The sequence below is a fragment of the Bos grunniens genome, chromosome 28, assembly GCF_055505025.1.
Source record: "Bos grunniens cultivar Pamir isolate PY7600 chromosome 28, Bosgru_T2T1.0, whole genome shotgun sequence".
NCBI classification, from domain to species: Eukaryota; Metazoa; Chordata; class Mammalia; order Artiodactyla; family Bovidae; genus Bos; species Bos grunniens.
In genome coordinates, this window is record NC_141192.1 from 6886049 (window position 1) to 6900897 (window position 14849).

The 14849-nt window shown below is 39.2% G+C and overlaps 1 protein-coding gene and 1 pseudogene across 13 annotated transcripts in view; both read right to left on the minus strand.

Moving 5' to 3' along the window:
- CCSER2 (coiled-coil serine rich protein 2) overlaps window positions 1-14849 on the minus strand; it is a 155971-nt gene that overhangs the window by 119760 nt on the left and 21362 nt on the right. The gene's annotated exons all lie outside the window — the stretch shown is intronic.
- Window positions 1607-3992, minus strand: LOC147342797 (adenylate kinase 2, mitochondrial pseudogene; annotated as a pseudogene). The gene has a single exon (XR_015156585.1). The product of XR_015156585.1 is annotated as an adenylate kinase 2, mitochondrial pseudogene (transcript).

Consider the following 14849-nt stretch of genomic DNA (forward strand, 5'->3'; position numbering starts at 1 on the left):
AGATAAAGATACCACATAGAGATATGTGTACACCTGTATATTTAAACACAAAAAATTGTTAACAGTGATTACCATTAGTGAAGTGAGAATTTGGTGAAAAGAAGGCTTCTTTTACTTTTAATCATTATTGCTTATATACTTTAAATATGCCCATATATTTGCCACTTAAAATGTTTTAACCAAAAAACTGCATTAAAAAAAATTTTTTAATGTGTTTAGTATCAAACAAGTTCTTAAAAATTATAATAGTACATGAATATACTTAAAAAGACATAAAATAGAAGTCTGAATTAAAAAGCAGAAAAGGTTCTTTTAGTCAACAGATACCATTTCGATCTCTCCAAACTTCAACCTCAATTTAATGTGTCACATCGATTTTATCTTTAAAATTTTATACAGAATTCAGCATTTCCGTTTCACAATTCTAGGTCTCACCCTCACCTCTTTCTGCATGACTACAAAGGCTTCCTCCATTATCAAGATTTCCACTTCACTTCTATACAGACTGTCAACAGTTATTCTCTCAAAGCACAGATCTGATCATATCATTCTACAGATTAAAAACCACATGTGGCCCAGGAACAATAAAATAAAACTCAAACCCACTGTGCAGAGATTAAGCTTCTTTGTGAGGTTCTACCCTATCGCTGCAAATACTGTACATTCAAGCCAAGATACATTTCTGTCATTCCTCAAAATCTATCCTCTACTTTCTACCTTCTATGCCCTTGCTAAAGTTGTAAAAACCACTTGGAAGACCCCACCCTCCAAGTAAAACAGCACTACACTCACAAACTTTTCCAGTTAAAACTAATCCTTCATCCTTCGCTATTCCCTTCACACCACTAATAGAGCTGAGTCTGTCTTATAATTGCATGCGTGTCTGTCTGGCCCAAAGGAAGGTATGAGGGCATACTTGGTGCCTACTATAGGAGCACAAATATGACAGAGCCTCACCTTTTAAGTAAACTCATAATCTCAGTGTAAATTAACTTAATAAATAGTAAGTCAAGACTGAAAAGTAATAATTTCATTTTGTGGTAATGGCCCTGAGCAATCCATTCAGAAGGATTCTGAGGTGAAATCTAGACTCTGCAGTAAAGAATTGTGATCAAACAGCAATATCTGCCATGAGCAGGAAAAGAGACAGCATACCTGTGCCAGATGACTGCCATCCCTATTTTCTGATAATAACCTTTACCACAAAACACACTCCACATGTACAAATCCTTTCAGGATGACCATAAGAACACTGGTCATGATAGCAGATATCAGGGCCATCCTACAAATCACTAGAGAACCCACATTAATGATTCTGTCCTCTGGTGAGTCATCTGGGAGTCAGAAGGGCTTTAATATTCCCCAGCCAGTCACGAGTAGACAAGGAACAGAACATTCCTTCACTTCTCTATACTTCTACTCAACAGTCTGAAGTAAGGGTAATATATGTTATCTCCCAAGAACATCTTAAGTATTAATAACTGAGAGGCCCAAGTCCACAAGAAAGACACTGTTACTAACAAAATGCTTAGGGTGCTATCACTTGGGGAAAAAAAAAAAGGATTAGAACCTGAATGCACTATTTCCTACCAAGAATATTTACTGATTTCTTTTTTTTTTTTTTTTAACACACTTTATTTAGGAGCCAAACAAGGCAGCATTTGGACAAGTAAGAAAGGCACCTCATTGAAAATAATACATCACAGTGTTGTAGAGTGATCCCAGTCATAGGATTTAAGGATGGAAAGGAAAGTCTTTGGATAATGTTGCTTAGGACACTTGCTCATTCATTAAAAAGAGTCCTTTCACACGATGTGGGTGGAGGAAGGCAAGAGCGCAGGACTGTGGCGTATGCTGGGTGGCTGCCGAGGGCTCACCGTGAGGGCAGGTGGGCTGGTAAATCAGTGGTGAGTATGGAAGGGAGGGACACCAGCCTGCCCCATGACTCCAGTAAGCTGGATTTGTTGAGACACCGCCCCCAGGAACACACTCCATGTCTCTTTCACGTGGGGAGATGACGTTCTGATTTCATGGTATGGGTAATCAGGATTAGTAATCAACTCCTGTCCTGTTCCAAGCTAAGGGACAACAGTGTGATTTCCTGCATTCCTGGGCTGGCATGAGGTTCTGATAAAAGCTGAGGTCTCAGGGCACTGAGACCTGTCCAGTTGTCACCAGACCAAAGTAAATGAAAACATGATTCCTTAGAAATAACATTACATCTCCTTGTTTCTATTTATAGCCTCCAATCAAGTGTTTTAAAAACTTAATTTTCCGCTTTGCTTATACTTTTAAGAGTTCTACTCCACGTAAAAGAAACTGCTTCAGGGCAACACAGCTCCTCTCCCCCTCTTGGGCCCTCACGGCACCTCTGCCCCCATCCTTACCCTGACCGGCCCTCCCTCTGCCCAGCACCTAAGAGCAGGGATCATGCCGTGGGGTGATGAGTAGTGGTGCAGTCTCGCCTGGCCTTCTGTTACTAGGATGTGGCTTTGGAGAATGCTGCTAGGATGCTTGCAAACACGATGTCAGGGGTCTGGGATGCATCAATGGCAGAGTGGATCCCCCGTTTACTGTAGTGCTCCACCAGCAGGGTGGTTTGAGTGTGGTAGGCCTCCAGGCGGATTTTCAAGGCCTTCTCATTATCGTCTGATCGGCAGATCAAGGGTTCCCCAGTGATATCATCTTTCATGGGTTCCTTTGGGGGGTTGAACTCCTCGTGGTAGTAGCGGCCACTCTGGGGGTGAATCAGTCTTCCTGTGATTCTCCGGATGAGGAGAGAGTCTGGGATGCTGAATTCAATCACATAATCAAGCTTCTCTTTCCTCTTCTCCATGAGGTCATCAAACATTTCTGCCTGCCTCACAGTCTGACAGAAGCCATCTAGAAGAAAACCATTTTTGCATGGAGGGGTCTCCAAATTCTTTTCAATGAGCTCCAAAACCATTTCATCACTCACCAGCTTCCCGGCATCCATAGTCACCTTCAGCTTCTTTCCCAGCTCTGAGCTGGAAGCCACCATGGCCCTCAGCATGTCTCCGGTAGCCAAATGGCAGACACAGAAGTTTTCAGCCAATTTGGGTGCCTGGGTACCCTTGCCAGCTCCAGGTGGCCCTAAGAGCACGGCCTGAATGCCTTTAGGAGACTCCGGGACCGGTTCGGCTGCAGGCACGTTGGGAGCCATGGCCGCCAAAACCTCGCACTCTTATTGATTTCTAAATACACAAATAATTGCAACATAAATAATATCAATCATCTTGAACTGTGGTCTTTCTTGAGACAAAGCCAATCTGACACCTCAGCTATAAAGTTTCCTTATTTGCTTGCATTATGAATGCCATCACTTCACTTGTTGATAAGCTAACTTCTGGTCTTCAAATATTCATGAAACTTTCTCCTATATTTGTTTATAACTTTGAAGCAGACATTGTGAGTGGGCTTCATTTTAGGAGCTGTGACACATAGTCCCCATTAAGCAATTAAACAAGGCAGTCATAACGATCTGAAAAAGTACATGTTGACTACACAATCTAATGATATAATCTTCTCTGAAATACTTTACAATTGTCTTTGAGTTTTAATTTAATGTTGAACTAAGAATAATTCATGGTACAGGATTTGGAAATGTCTGAGATTTTCTGAGTTACTTTCTATAAGAGTAATCTTTTTTTAAGTATAGTACATTTAAAGTATGGTAATTCTGTATGGCAGAAACCTGTATGTGGATCAAGAAGCAACAGTTAGAATCCTGTATGGAACAACTAATTGGTTCAAGACTGAAAAGCAGTACGACAGGGCTCTCTGCTGTCACCCTGTTTGTTCAATCTATATGTTGAACACATCATGAGAAATGCCAGGCTGGATGAGTTACAAGCTGGAATCAAGGTAAGTGGGATTCATGTTGATATCTGGCAGAAAACAACAAAATTCTATTAAGCAATTATCCTTCAATTATAAAATAAATAAATGAAAAATAAAATGCACTAAAGAAAAAAAAAGATAAGTGGGAGAAAGATCAACAACCTCACATACATGGATGATACCACTCTAATGGCAGAAAGCAAAGAGGAACTAAAGAGTCTCTTAAGATGAGGATGAAGGAGGAGAGTGAAAAAGCTGGCTTAAAACCAAACATTAAAAAAACTAAGATCATGGCATCCAGACCCATTCAGTTCAGTTCAGTCGTGTCCGACCTTTTACGACCCCATGAATCTCAGCCCACCAGGCCTCCCTGTACATCACCAACTCCCGGAGCTCACTCAGACTCATGTCCATCGAGTCGGTGATGCCATCCAGCCATCTCATCCTCTGTCGTCCCCTTCTCCTCCTGCCCTCAATCCCTCCCAGCATCAGAGTCTTTTCCAATGAGTCAACTCTTGGCATGAGGTGGCCAAAGTACTGGAGTTTCAGCTTTAGCATCATTCCTTCCAAAGAAATCCCAGGGCTGATCTCCTTCAGAATGGACTGGTTGGATCTCCTTGCAGTCCAAGGGACTCTCAAGAGTCTTCTCCAACACCACAGTTCAAAAGCATCAATTCTTCGGCGCTCAGCTTTCTTCACAGTCCAACTCTCACATCCATACATGACCACTGGAAAAACCACAGCCTTGACTAGATGGACCTTTGTTGGCAAAGTAATGTCTCTGCTTTTCAATATACTATCTAGGTTGGTCATAACTTTCCTTCCAAGGAATAAGCATCTTTTAATTTCATGGCTGCAGTCACCATCTGCAGTGATTTTGGAGCCCCAAAAAATAAAGTCTGACACTGTTTCCACTGTTTCCCCATCGATTTCCCATGAAGTGATGGGACCAGATGCCATGATCTTCGTTTTCTGAATGTTGAGCTTTAAGCCCAGTTTTTCACTTTCCACTTTCACTTTCATCAAGAGGCTTTTGAGTTCCTCTTCACTTTCTGCCATAAGGGTCGTGTCATCTGCATATCTGAGGTTATTGATATTTCTCTCAGCAATCTTGATTCCAGCTTGTGCTTCTTCCAGCCCAGTGTTTCTCATGATGTACTCAGCATATAAGTTAAATAACCAGGGTGACAATATACAGCCTTGACATACTCCTTTCCCTATTTGGAACCAGTCTGTTGTTCCATGTCCAGTTCTAACTGTTGCTTCCTGACCTGCATACAGGTTTCTCAAGAGGCAGGTCAGGTGGTCTGGTATTCCCATCTCTTTCAGAATTTTCCACAGTTTATTGTTATCTACACAGTCAAAGGCTTTGGCATAGTCAATAAAGCAGAAATAGATGTTTTTCTGGAACTCTCTTGCTTTTTCGATGATCCACCGGATGTTGGCAATTTGATCTCTGGTTCCTCTGCCTTTTCTAAAACCAGCTTGAACATCTGGAAGTTCACGGTTCACGTATTGCTGAACCCATTACTTCAAGGCAAATAGAGGGAGAAAAGGTGGAAGTAGTAACAGATTTCCTCTTCTTCGGCTCTAAAACCACTGTGGATGGTGACTGCAGCCGTGAAATCAGAGAGGTCTGCTTCTTGGCAGGAAAGCTATGACAAACCTGGACTCTGTGTTGAAAAGCAGAGACATTACTCTGCCGACAAAGGTCCGTACAGTCAAGGCTATGGTCTTCCCAGTGGTCACATGTGGTTGTGAGAACTGGACTGTAAAGAAGGCGGAGCACCAAAGAATTGATGCCTTCAAACTGTGGTGCTGGAGAAGACCCCTGAGAGTCCCCTGGATAGCAAGGAGATCAAACTAGTCAGTCTTAAGAGAAATCAACCCTGAATACTCGTTGGAAGGACTGATGCTGAAATTGAAACTGCAGTATTTTGGTCATCTTATGCAAACACCCAACTCAATGGAAAAGTTTCCTGATGCTGGGAAAGATTGAGGGCAGAAAGAGAATGAAATGGCTGGATGGCATCACCAATGAAATGGACATGAACTTGAACAAACTTTGGGAGATGGTGAAAAACAGAGAGGCCTGGCATGCTGTAGTCCACGGTGTCACTAACAGTCAGACACAACTGGGCAACTGAACAACAAATTCACATTTAAAAGAATTTCGAAAACTACTTATAAATTCCTTATTTAAAAAATTGTAAATCAAAGTTTTTTGCTTTCATAAGGAATCCACAACTGGATGAGAGGGGAAAAGCAGGAGCCAATATCCCTGAGCACTTATACGACAGGTACCATCCTGATCACTTTGTCCCTGTTAACTGCTTGATTGCCCTAATATTATAAGGTGGTAGAGTTCATCCTATTTTAAATAGATAAACCAAGTTTCAGAAAAGCTAAAACACTTGTCCAAAGTCACAAGTTCAGAAATTACTGAAGAGAATCCAGGCTCAAGTCCACTTGACTTCAGGATCCACGCAGACTGCCTTCCAGACAAAGGAATGAAATATTCTGAGTTTACTGACAGCTTGGGACAAGAGTGAAGGAACTGGACAGCAGAGATTAGAGGAGAAGCATGAAGACCGCAAAGAATGCAGGTAATGATTAAAGAAGTTTTTGCAGAGAAACAAGTAAGAGCTTTCAGTTTTTCAAATTCCTTTCATATCCATTACCCTATCATCAGAGGAACCACCTACTCAAATTCTTTTTTTAGTTTTTCAAGTAGCTTTTTAGAAGGTATGAATTTGAATGCATTTCAGGGCTTTTACATAGGCATAAATTCATTCCAGAGTCCAAGAGCAATTAACTGAACAACAATGCTGATGACTACATGCCCCGACCAGTTAATTCTGGAAACTTGCTTTCACATTCAGATAACTACATCTTAATTTTTAAAAAGAATTTTTTTTTTTTTTACTTTGTGTCACTCAACCAAATCCCCTTCTCCCTTGTTTTTTTCTGGCCGTCATCTATGTCAAGTTGATTCAAAGACTTGATTACAGCAATTAAATAAGCAAAAATGGCATCCTCAAAAATAAAGGTTTAAAACAATACAACTTCATTCCAGCTTCTTCATGGCTTTAAAGAGTGCACACCAAGCTCAACACAAAACTCCATAGTTTTTTTAAGTCAAGCTGAACTTTTTGTCCTCAAGCTACAACTTTTTCTCAGGCAGATGGGGACCAAAGCAACTTGGGATTCAAAGTCTCAAAATGAATTTGTGGTTTAGGAACATTAAATGATGTTATTAAATGTAGATTCTAAGTACATTACTTCCTGAAACTTAAATTTAAGGAACAAAGAGAATACTAGTAGGTAAAGAATAACTAACTGCAAGCTCCTTTGGCCAAACCACAGAAGCTCTCTCTCCAAATTTTACTATTCAGTTCAGATACAACTCGGTAACTGCACAGGGTATCCAAATGAAGGTGGACTCCTACTTCTTATCAAGAAGTATTCCTGCCAAGAAGCATTCCTCAGACCACGCCAGGTTTATGTTCCCCTCACTGGAGACCAAGTTCTTTGAGATACAAACTATGCCTTTCGCTCATTTGTTTCCTCACTGTGGTCTTAGTCAAGAAATTAAGTGGCTGGCATGTAACTGGCATTTTATAAATGCAGGTTGAAAGCAAGAAAAGCATATTCCTTAACCATGACTTTCTGAGAACTTTGTTAGTTTTACCTCAAATCAACAATATAAACATCTATGTGCATAAAACATAACACAACGCAGCACAAATATAAGCTTCTATTTATAAACTCCTACTTTCCGAGGTAGAACAAGTGCCCAAATTCATGACACTAGCTTTTTTCTCCACCCCTCCTCAAACCACACTTCGTTATTAAACGCAGTAAAGAAGCCAATCTCTTCCTTGATAGCTTTCTTCTTAAGAATTTATTCCAGTTTGGAATCTCATTCCCTATTCATACCCATGCACACCTAACTCTTTGTTTTTTTCCAAGGAACCTAAAACTTTTGGCCTAAAACTTCTAAAAAAATAAATTACAAAAGAAATGGGATGACACAATCAGTCTTAGTCTGATTGTGCTCTTTAAATGCTGACTCTTTGTGTGACTTAATTACAAAGTATTTGAGATAATTACAACTTTTAATAGAACTAGGGTAGTCATATTTTAACTATTTTTTTTTTCTTTTGGCCACACAGCTTGTTGGATCTTAGTTCTCCAACCAGGGATCGAGCCCACAATCCCTGCAGTGGAAGTGCAGAGTCCTGATCACTGGACTAGCAGGGAACTCCTTTAACATTTTTAAAAAGTAAAAATCCTCAAGCTAGTTAATAGCATTTAATCAATCCCCTGAGGTATTGGCACTCCAAATTTTCTTGATTTGGCAAAAATCAGAATGATTAAGGTTAGGTACAGTATTTGCATAATATAAGAGCAATCTTATTGTGCTTAGGACTAACACAATTCAACTTCTTCCTCTGCAGGGAAGCCCCACTTATATCACTGCATACCTCCACCTCAGATTACTACAACACATTTTTATTAAGCATCAATGAGACAAGATAAGGAATATAGATTAAGATACAATGCCGGCCAGGAGGAACTTAAGCTCTGGCAAAGGAAGGAAAGTTTTCATCATGGCAACAACTTAGAACACTCAGTCATCAAACATGTACAGAAAGCCTTTTTAAAGACTTCCCTGGTGGCTCAGATGGTAAGGCGTCTGCCTGAAATGCGAAGACCCGCGTTCAATCCCTGGGTCGGGAAGATCTCCAGTGGCAACCACTCCAGTATTCTTGCCTGGAAAATCCCATGGACAGAGGAGTTTGGTGGGCTACAGTCCATGGGGTCACAAAGAGTAGGACACAATTGAGCGACTTCACTTTCACTGAAACACTGACTACAAATCAGGCTGTGCTAGAGGCTGTAGATACAACAGACACTGCAATACAGAGAAAAGACATACAAACAAGAAAAAGGCAACAAAGTACTATAAATGCTATAGGAGAGCATACCATGGGGGCACGAGAAGAAAAGCACTTAATTGGCAGAAGGGGTTTTCACAAATGGTGTCACAAAGCAAGTCAATGCTTGAGTTGAATCTCAAATGATACATAGAAAATAATAATAAAGACACTTAATATGAGAACCAATACAGCCTAAGAGCATAAAGAAAAGCAAAGAACCAGCATGGCACATTCAGGAAACTTATTAAACAAGGGTAGTGAACAGGGTTCAAAGATGCAACAGGAAAAAAGAGAAGGTGAATGGGGAAAATACAGTCTGTGAAAGGCTTTAAATGCCATATTAAGAATTTGAACTCTACTATGGGCAGTTAGGAAGTCAAAGGGTTTTAAGCCAGAAAACAACAATGATCTGATCTGAATTTTGAAAACTGACTCTGATTTCAGTATGAAGTTTGGATCAAAGGAAGGAAGACAGAATAAGAGGTTTTAACATGAGAAAGATGGCAAGGATTGTAGCAAAAAGGTTAGGGGGAAAGGTACAAATAAAAAAAGATATTAGCAATACTGAATTTTGAGAACTTTATCACAACTGTAGACACAAAATGAGAGCACAATACTTAATGAATAATTGACTGACTGATTAGGTACAGGAGATGGAAATGGATGAATAACTGACTGACTGATTAGATGTAGAGAGGGAAGGATTCAGGATTCAGGGTTTGTCTGCCTGAGCAGAGGGTGGTACCTTTAACTGAAGGCAAATATTATACATGAGGAAACAGACCATGAACTTAGCATGCCAAGCTGACCTTGAGGGACCTACAGAGGGTGCTAGTGGGGGTGTTTACTAGCCATAGAAAGGAGTCTGAAATGCAAGGTCCGAATGAGAGATGATGATTTGGGATTTGTGACTATAGAGATAATTGTCAAATGTTCCACCAGAAACAGGTGAGGTCACCTGGGGAAAATGTAGAAAAAGGAAAAAAGACCGAGGGCACTGTCCAGGGTATCACCAACATTTAAGAAATGAAGAAGAAAACAACAACAACAACAAAAAGGGAGCTGAGAATGCCTAATCCAAAGGAAAGAAAAAAGAACTGGAAGAGAATTTGAAAATGATAGTAGGCAGTAGTGTCAAATTCCACAGATAAGCAAAGAAAAAGTAAATACTAAAAAGAATGATCACCCCTTGCAGTTTGCAAATTTGGTCATCTTTGCCAGAGGAGTTTCAGGGAATAAGATGAGGCACAGAAAACTAACTATAGCAATCTCAAGAGTAAATAAAAGATAAAGAAATGGAGTCAGGAAATGTGACCCATTCTTTCAAAGACTGGAAAGAAAAAAGCAATAACTTGAGAGGATATAAAGATAATAGTTCTGGTTTTTTTCTAGTTTTGGACAAAGGTTCATCTAGTCAAAGCTATGGTTTTTCCAGTGCTCATGTATGGATATGAGAGTTGGACTATAAAGAAAGATGAGCACCAAAGAATTGATGCTTTTGAACTGTGGTGTTAGAGAAGACTCTTGAGAGTCCCTTGGACTGCAAGGAGATCAAACCAGTCCATCCTAAAAGAAATCAGTTCTAAATATTCACTGGAAGGACTAAAGATGAAGCTCCAATAATTTGGCCACCTGATGCGAAGAACTGATTCATTACAAAAGCTCCTGATGCTGGGAAAGACTGAAGGCAGGAGGAGAAGAGGACGACAGAGGATGAGATGGTTGGATGGCATCACCAACTCAACAGACATGAGTTTGAGCAAGCTCTGGGAGTTGGTGATGGACAGGGAAGCCTGGCGTGCTGTAGTACATGGGGTCACAAAGAGTCAGACACAACTGAGAGGCTGAACTCAACATTTGTACTAAAGTCTAAGAAGATACTTCTCACCACCTAAAGGTATCAGAGATGGCTAAGAAATCAAGAGAGGAAAATGAAAAACAATTCTCTATACAGGAAGATGCCATAACAGCACTGGAAGTTGAACTGTCTGATTCAAACGATGGAGAGAGAAATTCTAAAAGCAGTTTGGGGAAGAAATCTTAAGTAAAAGGAGAGATAATGAACTGGAAGCCAGTCACCTTCATCAGTAAAAGGAAATTAAAGAACAAATAAAGAAAAATGAAGCTATAAAAGGACAACTGGGAAATTTTAAGTGAGACAAGACAGATGAAAGAAGACATGTTTTTGCCAATAAGTAGTGGTGAACTTCAGGGAAATCTAAAACTTATTACAGAATAAATAAAAGGCAAAGAGATGTTGGAAGAGAATACAAATACAAGTAGGCAATGATTATTAAAGGAGAAAAACAGCAAGTAGAAATTCACACTGATATAACTGAGAAGTAAAAATCAAAACTGTCTGAAGGTAAAAAACAATTATTATTTGGGATGAATTACAAAATCCATGGGGTCGCAAAGAGTCTGACACGACTTAGCAACTCAACAACAATAGCAAAATAATACTGGAATAGACCACCATGAGGGAAAATGCCAGTAAAGGAAGACAGAAGTTGCAGATAACCTCAAAAGGATTTATCTGAATTCTATAATCAAGCTGCTGATGAAAGACTAAGGTAGAAAAAGATTGTAAAATGGTGACAGACTCTTCCTATGGAGTGATACCATTTGTGGGTAGTAATGGTCTTATTTGTCAGGTCAAAGAAATGAGGCATGTCACATTCAGTGGACTCAGAGCAAGAAACATGCCTGCAATGTTTTTAACACCTGAAATAGTACTATAAAATGTAATTATTTTATGTAAACATTTTTATTTTGTAAGTGTCTCATATAAGGAAAATCAATGTAGAATCTAAGATAGTTACAGCTTCAGCAGTTTTTATAAAGCTCAGCTGGATTTTTTTTTTAATTAATTTTGCAACATTTCAGAGTCATCTTTATATTAAATTTTAGAAATTATAGATTTATTGTAGTCTTAAGGCAGTTTTTTTCTACTTAATCAATGCCCCTGCTATATATACAACAGTAAGAATGGAACAGAAAATAGCAGAAGGCATCATGCATAGTGCAAGTATTTCATGACACTGTAGTTTCAGTTATGCGTGTCTGTGTGAGTATGCAGCATGTAAAATGTTCTGAACAGTATATGTTAAAATACACAAGGATAAAACATTCTATTGCAACGTCTTAGAAACTTTTAAAATGTAAAGACCCTACCAACAAACTTTTGCATATACATAAAACCTTGCATACTGGCTGTCAGTCATCCAGAGAATTGCTCCCCTCATTCTTCCCCTTTCCCCAGACCTGAGTAGACATTGTCACACGATGGCCAGTGTAAAGAACTATACTGGGTTGGTCAAAAAGTTCTTTACCCATTCATCTGTGGATGGACATCTAGGTTGCTTCCATGTCCTAGCTGTTGTAAGCAGAGCTGCAATGAACACTGAGGTACATGTGTCTTTTTCAGTTTTGGTTTCCTCAAGAGTGTTTGCCTAGAAGTGGTATTGCTGGGCCATATGGTAGTTTTATTCCTAGCTCCTTAAGGAATCTCCATACTGCCTTCCACAGTGGCTGTATCAATTTACATTCCTACCAGCAGTGCAAGAGGGCTCCCTTTTCTCCACACCCTCTCCAGCATTTGTTGTTTGTGGATTTTTTGATGACAGCCATTCTGACTGGTGTGAGGTGATATCTCATTGCGGTTTTGATTTGCATTTCTCTAATAATGAGCAGTGTTGAGCATCTTTTTGTGTGTTTGTTAGCCATCCGTGTATCTTCTTTGGAGAAATGTCTGTTTAGGTCTTTTGCCCACTTTTTGACCAAGTTTTTTTTTTCTGGTATTGAGTTGTATAAGCTGCTTGTGTATTTTGGAAATTAATCCTTTGTCAGTTCCCTCATTCTTTTTAAATGTTCTTAATGCTCATCTAATAAAATGTGATTCTTTTCACATATCAATTCAAAAGAATAATTTTATTTTCTAAATTTAACTACTAATATCCAATGGTGTTATTGTCTATTATTTTGGATTGTACAAACATAAAATAATGTTTTCTAAGAAAACAGCTTTCCAAGTATTCAAATAAACATCCTGAAGTTTGGACATTACTATAATTCAATTCTAAAGACATGTCTCTGTAAAAACAAAGTATGGATTCATTTTTAAGTCTACTTTTAAATACGTTAGTTACAGTAAGATTTTTCTCAGAAAAATCCTTTCTAAACTTCAGTTATAATTACCATTTAATTATTAGTTTTAACTGAAAGTAATATCAAAATAGTATCCTATTTCAGGAAAGTAGGGATCACAGTATTGATAGAAAAAAGTCAAATAATGTACTAGCAGTCTGCCTTGGTACCTTCAAGAAATAATTTAGACAGGAAAGAATACGCACCAATCTCTCATTCAAATTATCTCAGGTCTCTAAGCTAATTTAATACATTACTGCAGAAAAATTAAAATGTGTTTAAATCTCAAGGAAATAAATGTTGGGCCTTAGTTTAACTTTAGCAAATTGGAAGTGGTCAAACAGGAGACGGTGAGAGTGAACATGGACATTTTAGGAATCAGTGAACTAAAATGGGCTGGAATAGGTGAATTTAACTCAGATGGCCATTATTTGTATTACTGTGGGCAGGAATCCCTTAGAAGAAATGGAGTAGCCATCATAGTCAACAAGACTCCGAAATGCAGTACTTGGATGCAATCTCAAAAATCACAGAATGATTTCTGTTCGTTCCCAAGGCAAACCATTCAACATCACAGTAATCCACATCTATGCCCTGACCAGTAATGCTAAAGAAGCTGAAGTTGAACACCTATGAAGACCTACAATTCCTTCTAGAATTAACACCCGAAAAAGATGTCCTTTTCATTATAGGGGACTGAAATGCCAAAGTATGTAGTCAAGAAACACCTGGAATAACAGGCAAATTTGGCCTTGGAGTACAAAATGAAGCACGGCAAAGGCTAACAGAGTTTTGCCAAGAGAACGCACTGGTCGTAGCAAACACCATCTTCCAACAACACAATAGAAGACTCTACACATGGACATCACAAGACGGTCAATACCGAAATCAGACTGACTATATTCCTTGCAGCCAAAGATGGAGAAGCTCTATACAGTCAGCAAATACAAGACCAGGAACTGACTGCGGCTCAGACCATCAACTCCTTATTGACAAATTCAGACTTAAATTGAAGAAAGTAGGGAAAACCACTAGACCATTCAGGTATGACCTAAATAAAATCCTTTACAATTATACAGTGGAAGTGAGAAATAGATTCAAGGGATTAGATTTGATAGAGTGCATGAAGAACTATGGACGGAGGTTCATGCCATTGTAGAGGAGGCAGGGATCAAGATGACCCCCAAGAAAAAGAAATACAAAACAGCAAAATGGTTGTCTGAGGAGGTCTTACAAATAGCTGAGAAAAGAAGAGAAGCTAAAGAAAAAGGAAAAAAGGAAAGATTGAATCCATCCATTTGAATGAAGAATTCCAAAGAATAGCAAAGAGAGATAAGAAAGGCCTCCTCAGTGATCACTGCAAAGAAATAGAGGAAAACAACAGAATGGGAAAGACTAGATACCTCTTCAAGAAAATCAGACATACCAAGGGAACACTTCATGCAAAGATGGGCACAATAAAGGATAGAAATGGTAGGGACCAAAAAAAAGAAAAAGAAATGGTAGGGACCTAACAGAAGCAGAAGATATTAAGAAGAGGTGGCAAGAATACACAGAAGAACTAAGCAAAAAAGATCTTCAGGACCCAGATAACCACCATGGTGTGATCACTCACCTAGAGCCAGACGTCCTGGAATGTGAGTCAAGTGGGCCTTAGAAAGCATCACTACGAACAAAGCTAGTGGAGGTGATGTAATTCCAGTTGAACTATTTCAAATACTAAAAGACAATACTGTAAAAATGCACTCAATACGCCAGGAAAGTTGGAAAACTCAACAGTGGCCACAGGACTGGAAAAGGTCAGTTTTCATTCCAATCCCAAAGAAAAGCAATGCCAAAGAATGCTCAAACTGCCGCACAATTGCACTCATCTCACACACTAGCAAAGTAATGCTCAAA